The sequence below is a fragment of the Oryza glaberrima genome, chromosome 9 (assembly GCF_000147395.1).
Source record: "Oryza glaberrima chromosome 9, OglaRS2, whole genome shotgun sequence".
NCBI lineage: Eukaryota > Viridiplantae > Streptophyta > Magnoliopsida > Poales > Poaceae > Oryza > Oryza glaberrima.
In genome coordinates, this window is record NC_068334.1 from 6,260,323 (window position 1) to 6,269,297 (window position 8,975).

Consider the following 8,975-nt stretch of genomic DNA (forward strand, 5'->3'; position numbering starts at 1 on the left):
TCGGAGCCACGCGGGGAAAGTATCAATGTGATGCCGTGTAATCCATGCATCGGACTTACCGATGTTTCTGGCGCGAATTAGAGCCAAGTACTCGTCGATGTAAGGAGCTACCAATGAAGATTGTTGCAGAACCGTGAAATGGGCTTTACGGAATAAATTGTTGTCTACCGTCATTATTGCTTTCCTTCCGAGAGTTCCCTTTCCCCGTAGTCTCCCTTCATGGCGTGATTCAGGTACCCCGATTAGGCGAAGGTCTTCAATAAATTCTACGCAAAATTCGATGACCTCCTTTGTTCCATACCCCTTGGCGATGCTTGCCTCTGGACGAGCACGGTTACGAATATACTTCTTCAGAACACCCATGTACCTCTCGAAAGGAAACATGTTGTGTAGGTACACAGGCACGAGAATACTGATCTCTTTGACAAGGTGACAAAGCAGATGCGTTATTATATTGAAAAATGAAGGTGGAAATATCAACTCAAAACTTACAAGACATTGCACTACATCATTCTGAAGGGCTTCTAATCTATCTGGATCGATGACCTTCTGCGAAATTGCGTTCATGAATGCAGATAGCTTTGTTATTGTTGCCCGGACATTGTCTGGAAGGATACCCCTTATTACAACTGGTAGTAGTTGTGTCATCAACACGTGACAGTCATGAGACTTTAGGTTTGTTAACTTCTTCTCCTTCGTGCTTATTATTCGCTTGATATTCGTGGAGTATCCAGACGGTACCTTTATGCTCTCCAAGCATTCAAACATACTTTCCTTCTCTGCCTTGCTAAGAGTGTAGCTGGCTGGACTCAAGTAATGGCTTCCTTTCTCCTTTGGTTCCGGGTGAAGGTCACCGCGTTGTTCCATATGCTTCAGATCATTACGTGCCTCCGGTGTATCTTTTGACTTTCCATATACACCTAGGAAGCCAAGAAGGTTTATGCAAAGGTTCTTAGTGAGGTGCATCACGTCGATTGCGTGGCGGACGTCCAAGAATTCCCAATAGGGTAACTCCCAAAATATAGAGTTCTTTTTCCACATCGCCACGTGACCATCTTTGCTCTCTATAGGCTGGCTTCCAGGCCCCTTTCCGAATACTATTTTAAGATCTTTAACCATACCAAACATTGTTTTCCCGCTGTGATGTTTAGGCTTCGTACATTGGTCCGCCTTATGTTCAAAGTGTTTGCCTTTCTTCCGTACCGGGTGGTTTGCTGCAAGGAATCGACGATGACCCATGTACATAACCTTTCTACAGTGCTTAAGATATGTACTTTCTGTTTCATCCATACAGTGAGTGCAAGCCTTGTACCCCTTGTTGGACTGTCCGGATAGGTTGCTAAGTGCAGGCCAATCGTTGATGGTTACTAACAGCAGCGCTCGTAGGTTAAACTCCTCCTGTTTGTCCTCGTCCCACACGAGGACACCTTCCTTCTTCCACAACAGTTTAAGATCTTCGACCAGTGGTCTTATGTACACATCGATGTCATTACCAGGTTGCTTAGGGCCTTGAATAATAATCAGCATCATTATGTACTTCCTCTTCATGCATAGCCAGGGGGGAGGTTGTAGATACACATCGTAACGGGCCAAGTGCTATGGCCGTTGCTCATCTCTCCAAAAGGATTCATGCCATCCGTACTCAAACCAAACCATATGTTTCGTGCGTCCTTTCCAAAGTCTTTAAATTTTCTGTCGATGTTTCGCCACTGCGAACCATCGGCAGGGTGTCTCAGCATCCCGTCCTATTGACGCTCTTCAGCGTGCCATCGCATCATTCTAGCATTCCCCTTGTTCCTGAACAAACGCCTTAGCCGTGGTATTATAGGGAAATACCACATCACCTTAGCAGGAATTCTCTTCTTTGTTAGCTGCCCATCAACTTCTCTTGGATCGCCTCGTCTAATCTTGTATCGTAGTGCTTTGCAAACAGGGCATGCTTCTAGGTTCTCGTACTCCTCGCCGTGATATAGGATACAATCATTCGGACATGCATGAATCTTCTGAACTTCCAGTCCTAGAGGGCAGACTATCTTCTTAGCCTCGTACGTTGTCTCGGGCAATTTGTTTCCCTCCGGAAGAATGTTCTTGACGAGTTTTAATAAATTGCCAAATGCCTTGTTACTAACACCATTTTTTACCTTCCATTGCAAGAACTCCAGAGTGGTATCCAACTTTTTGTGCCCCTGCTCGCAACCTGGGTACAACGACGTTCTGTGGTCCTCTAACATCTTGTCCAATTTATGGGCCCCCTTTTCACTTTCACAGTCCTCCTTGGCATCCTGCAACATCTGACCAAAATCATCCGCAACGTCGTTACCATCAGCATCCCTGTCCTCCTCGCCCGTTTGATTTCCTTCAAATCCAACGTACTGAGCAAAGTCCGGAATATTGTCGTCTTCCACTTCATCTTCTTCCATTTCAACATCTTGCTCTCCGTGGGATGTCCAACAATTATAGCTTGGCATGAACCCCGACTCAAACAAGTGGAAATGAATAGTCCTGGATGCAGAATACTCCTTCTGATTCTTACACTTATTGCATGGACAACAAATAAAACCCTTTTGCCTGTTAGCTTCGGCCACTCTCAAAAAATAATGCACGCCGTCAATAAACTCTTTGGACCGCCGGTCAGCGTACATCCATTGCCGATCCATCTACATGACATGAAAAAAAATCGTACACGCATAATTATTCGTACAATAATGACAGTCATACAATAATTATAAAATAATTACAAACTCTTTCAATGGTCATACAATAATGACATATCATTATTCATACAAAAATTATAAAATATTACACCAAATAATTCTTATTTACTAGTTCTAAAGTTTTAAACTAATATTAATGAGTTGTACTTCTTTTAATTTTCATTTTAGTTTGTTTTCTATTATTTAAGATTAACTTTCACTATATTTTCCTTCTCAACTATTTTATAAAACCTTCTTTAGCAAATAAACTAAATTTCTATATATTCTTTCTTCCCCACACAAATTTTCTCTCTCATCAACTTACAACTAAATTTTGGAGACAAAAAAGTGTGCAAAACATAGCTCCAAATGTAATATGACAAAAAAAACATTGGAGGATGAAGTTGCTAACCTTTTAGGCACCTCCGATTTGTATATAATCACCAAAATAAATTCACTAGAAATTTTGGCATGACCTCCCCTCTTTTTTGAAGAAATTTTGAAGCTTGCTCGGGCAGCTAGAGGAGGAAGAAGACATATATATATATAGGGGTGAGACTTTAGTCCTGGTTGGTGTTATGAACCGGGACTAAAGATTCCGGGGATCTAACACCAACCGGGACTAGAGTTACGAACTTTAGTCCCGGTTGGTGTTACCAACCGGGACTAAAGATCAAGTATGCCCGTTACCCTTTTAAACCGGGACTAAAGATCATCTTTAGCGCCGGTTTTTATTGCAACCGGGACTATTGTGGAATTCGGCCGATCGACGAAAGATGGTTTCTCCCCCAGTGAGTTGTAACATGAAACTAAGGTTGCAGATTTATTTCTTTTCATGTAACCACTGTAACTGTTCTTGGGCAAAAGGGTTCAAGGCACCCTGTTGATCAGTAGTAAGTTCAATCATCTTTCATCGTGTTCAGCTAACTCTGCGGCGTAGTAGATCATTGGCCAACTTCTTTCCAGGCGACAATAAGTGCAATCTAATATCTGAAAAATGGAAAAAAAAAACTAAGTGCAACCCAATATGCATGTATGAAAAAACCTGACGGAATCACGTGGCATAGACAATCCAAGTGCTTATTTTTATACACTTATAACTTCTCGCATCTAAGAGAGTGCACAATGGAATCCCGTCTTAGTTCCCAAAAGTTTTCTTTTGAGTTTTATGTATAAAAAAATCCAACAGTAGCCCTAAGTAGGAAAACCGAAATCCCAATTCCCTTCTCCGGAGTCCTCGCTTTCCAAAGGTAGGCGGCCAAGCTCGCTTCCAATCTTCCTCCCGCAGCAATTCCTGTTGCACGGTCTTGTACAATAAATGGTTGTGCAATCAAATAACGTAAAAATGCTAAAAAAATAATTTAGCCCGTATGAAACAATCTGATGGAATTATGCGGCATAAATAGAGAATTCGCGTGCTTTGTTTTTATGCACACGTACTCTCTCAGAACTACATATTAAAGGAAATTGACTGAGAAGAGGAACGAGGGGAACGGAAAACAGCCAAACAGATCGATGGAAACTTGGTGGGGAAGCTATACTTACATCTTATATATATATGGTAGGCAGTTGATTAAATTCAATCCAAATGGCATTTCCCTTCCATTATTCTGTCGGATCAGATATACTGATCACATAGCCTAAGCTTTCGAGTTGTGGTCGCCGTCTACGACCTTGGGTTATTTCATGGACATTGATCTCCTGGGGGCCATTGGTATGAGTACAGGAGGTCGTAACATCTCCAAGGCAGCTCATCATTAAGCATATCATAGATAATCAAGAGCAGCCCCAAAATGCAGTACATATGTGATGGATGGCGGCATGTTCTATGTTGCGTGCTGACCGTAAAGGCAATCCCAACCCATGATGTCTATAGATAGTATCTAGACAAGAGAAACAATAATAAATATATATGTAGATACTACCTCTCCAATGCATAGTGTCTATAGCAGTTTTCATAGAGAATAAAATTTAATGACTCTTTGCGTGTCACATGAATAGAGAAGGATCAATTGTGGCACTCATCAATACATTATACCCAAAGATCTACATCAATCTACATAGTAGTAGTACCGAACAGGCATAGAAGATCAGGAGCTTGAGAAAAATCCGGACAGAAGAAACAATGAGTTGCCCCAACGCTGATTTCTCTCGTTTCCTGAGTCTTGGTGCCTGCGCCGATCTGGTTTTGTGCATGAGACACTGTTTCTCTTTTTTTTCTTCTCTCACTTCTTTAATTACCTTGCCACATCAGAATTTTGCTTATGTGGCAGCCTAATAGATTCTATAGACAACCATCTGAGGTGGAGGGATGGGAATGCCCTAATTGGATTTTGCATTGTTGTTGGTGCTAGTGACCAAGGAACTAGGGCGCCTTCATCATTGCTGACAGACTTCATCCCGTGTCCTACTATTCACAATGTATTTCCTTTTCTACCGATATCTACTAAAAGTGTACCCTTCGTGTCTGTAATAGACTTGAGGTTTTGAGAATTTGACATTGTTAGTAAGCGAGGAATATGAGTATTGTCCTAGGTGTATTTATATACAGCTAGCGTGAGAACCCAGAGATCTTCCAATGTTGGGACTGGGGGAGAGTATCATATTTTTATTCTGCCGCCCCCCCCCCCCCCCCATTTTGTACTTTTTTACTCTGTGTCTATTAATACATAGCAAACAACATCTTCCTATCCTTGAAAACAATAGAAACCAAAAAAGGACTCGTTTTAGCAAATTCGCCATAATGTTTATGGTGACCACAATGTTTTTTTGGTACCGATTAATATTAATGTTGTAGATTTTACATGATAGGAACAACAGGACCTAAAAACATCATCACTCGTGCTTTTTTTCCTATACATTTAATTACACGCACCCGCACTATAATATACCGGAGAACTGTTTGAACCAGTAGCTGAATTATCTATGCCGTGCGTCCACCATGATATATTACAACTTGTGCGCAAGCATGCACAAAGTATATATTATCAATGCTCTATTTGAATTTGAAACCCTACATTTTTGTAGTACTAAATCTTAGATAATTTTTGTTACTAATAATTTTGTCAATTTTGTTTGGTAGAGCACAGCAGCGGAGATATGCTTAATTTTGTGGTGGATACAACGGCGGAGCCAAAGCTCGACAGCCATGTTCAGCCAGTGTCTGGGCTATGCCGCATACATCACAGAAGCATGACGTATTAATTTTGCAGATGTATTAGATGCCCCATCAAGCTTACAGGTGACAACATGTAAATATTTTGTTGAGTTCCAGTGGACTTAATGCTGCTCCATTTTGTCAGAAAAAACTACTCCCTCCGTTTCACATTGTAAGACTTTCTAGCATTGCCCACATTCATTTAGATGTTAATAAATCTAGACATATGTATGTGTTTAGATTCATTAATATCTATATATATATATGTGGACAATGCTAGAAAGTCTTACGTTGTGAAACGGAGGGAGTACTAGTCAGCCTGTACACGGGTCAAGCTAACCCAGCCCAAACCGCAAACCCAAACCGCACCAACCCGTTGTTAGCGGTTTCACCGGGTTCGACGGTTTCCGGGTCAAAACCGTTAAAAAAATTACACGGGTTGGGTTTAGGGCGAGAAAGAACCAGCGAAATATCTAACCCGTCCATACCCAATCGCTACTCCCATCGCCCATCGAAACCCTCGCAAACGCGCGGCGGCGGCGGCGGTGGTCCAGCGGCGGGGCGGCGGCGGCCCGGCGGTGGCCCAGCGGCGCGCCGTGCTGGCAGCGCGGCGGCGGCGGCGTCCTGGCGGCGCTGCGGTGGCCCGGAAGAAATCGGAAGAGGTGGTGGTGCGGGCGCTCAGGCCAGTAGGCAGTCTTGCGACTGATCTCTGGCCGGCGAACCTGGTGCAGCTTTGCGACGGATCCTCTCACATTTTTCAGGTAAACCATGAACTGATCCCCAGCTCAGCTCATCTGTGTATGTGTGTCTCCATTCTTGATCCTAGCTAGGCCTGTAGGCCATGTGTGATTGTGTGCATGTATGTGAAATGGCAATATTGAGAGACAGCCAGTTGGATCTACTAATCTGATTAGTTCAGGTTAGGAGCACCAAACACAAGTGTGTTTCTACAAAGCTTAAATTGGATATGAATATCTGTCATGTGTTAGTCTTCTTTGCAGCAAAGTATGAGAAATCTTGGACAAATCTGTATGCTGTAATTTCTTTCAAGAGGATCGAAACCAGAGAATCTCGGACAAAAATTGATATAGTACCATATAATATACATGTAGAACATTATGTGTCTTCTACAAATTTGAGAAATCCCTAACAAAAATTATACGCCGTAATTTCTTTTCTTGTACTTATACTGTATGTTTCCTATTTTAGATGGATGGTGAAAGAAATCCTAATATTTTGGGAACACCAGTGTCAGAGGTTGGACCTTCTGTTGTTTCGGAATTGATTGGTACCAACCAGAGAGCATTAGGCCAGAACTTCCATGCAAAGGAGGTATATATATTGGTCATTGCACTATGATTTTAGAGGCCATTGCTTCTTCCTTCTCAATTTTCAGGGCATATTATTTATCCTCATAATTTAAGAATGGTGCTATCGCCGATGGAAAATCAAGTAGCACCACAATGCTATTTTAATGTAGAGACAGACCGCTTCTTGGCAGTGACAATGGCAAGATCTGAATCTCAAACAAGGATAACAAATCATGTTGAGGTAAACAGTACAACAAGAATTAGCACAACGGCTAATAGGGGCCAAACGCCTGATGTAGTTGAGGTATTAATGATTTCTCGTTACTTTCTGCATGAGTTGCTTTGATGCCGTTCCCTCCAATTTATCATGAATTGACCATGGTGTGTTTGTGTTTGTGTTTTTTTTTTTTTCAGAGCTTGCGGCACTAGTGGGTGGAGACACAAGTTAGCTTACTTTTCTGTCACTGGAACTGTAGGAAGAACAATGGAATTATCAGTTGCAGTTGCTTCTAGTCCTCTAAAAGATTGCTACTTTTGAGGGAAAAAAAAGACTGTAATAGCTCATATCAATTTATAGCTTGACCATTTTATGTTTCCCTAGTCAGTGCACAAAGTTCATTTATAAGAATGTTAGGTTTTGATGGACTGTAATCAGACTTGGGGTTTCTGCTTCAACACTAGCTCATGGTCATTCTAATTTAGTTTTTATTTTGTACTTTCAGTGATTGCTGATGGCAGGCGGCACAGTGACTTGCCAACTCAAAGTTTTAATTAGTAATTTTATTTTTATATAGGACCGGTATTTTTTTTCATCTGTCTCTCTGTCTTTGATGCTAATGCTAGCTGATCAGATTCTGTGCAACTGCCTAAAACCATGGCCATGGCCGCGTCGTATATAAAAAACGGGTGTTTCTCTGTCTTTGATTCTGCCTTTAAACGGGCTCAAACCGTCTAAACCGGTGAACCACCCAAACCAACCCACCAACTCAGCCTCCCTGAGCCCACCAACTCAGCCTCCCTTTGATTCTGTCTTTAAACAGGCTCAAACCGTCTAAACCGGTGAACCACCCAAACCAGCCCACAAACTCAGCTTCCCTGAGCCCACCAACTCAGCCTCCCTAAAATACCACCCAAACCAGCCCACAAACTCAGCTTCCCTGAGCCCACCAACTCAGCCTCCCTAAAATCTGCTAGAACCAGCCCAAACCGGCTAAAACCATCTCGTTGCTGGTTCGGCTGGGGAACCAACTAAACCAGCCCAACCCGCGTATGAACAGGCTGAAGTACTAGAGTGGTGCTCACAGCCACTAAGCATGACCATGGAGCGTTGATATGTATGGGAACAAACCAGGCCAGGATAAATATGGTTATCTGGAGAATGTGAAGATGATGAACAGCACGGGACAGTGGTTTGTGGACGCCTCTCGGGCAAAAGTTGATACAGCAAAACTGACATATTGATTATATCATATTGATATATATATCATTCTTTTCTGCGCTCATGGATCTTTTGAAACAACTTCTTTACCTCCATATAAAAATGCTAACATGCATGCGCAAATTGAGTAACAAGGGCATAAGGACATCTGATTTTGCAAATCAAATACTATATGCCAGTAATTTCACTTGGTCAATGACATAACTGATCTTTAACAAGGAAACTATTGATGTACATGTTCCCTCAAATTGCTTTTGTCATGTATACACTCATTGCTTCAATACTAGCAACTGGCGTGATGAACAATATCTAACGTGGATAGAAAACAATGAATTCGGATGGCAATGCAGGGGCTTCTGTGTTAATGATATATATAT

The 8,975-nt window shown here is 42.0% G+C and overlaps 1 long non-coding RNA gene across 2 annotated transcripts; it reads left to right on the plus strand.

The window, feature by feature from the left end:
- The first annotated feature begins 6,423 nt into the window (after positions 1 to 6,423).
- On the plus strand, positions 6,424 to 8,101 carry LOC127785021 (uncharacterized). 2 transcript variants are annotated; one of them, XR_008019649.1, is made up of 4 exons: positions 6,431 to 6,611; positions 7,060 to 7,182; positions 7,307 to 7,464; positions 7,575 to 8,098. It is a non-coding gene; the product is annotated as an uncharacterized LOC127785021 (long non-coding RNA). The 2 variants fall into 2 exon arrangements; XR_008019648.1 differs by having other exon boundaries at positions 6,424 to 6,611; positions 7,060 to 7,464; positions 7,575 to 8,101.
- Positions 8,102 to 8,975: the final 874 nt, after the last annotated feature.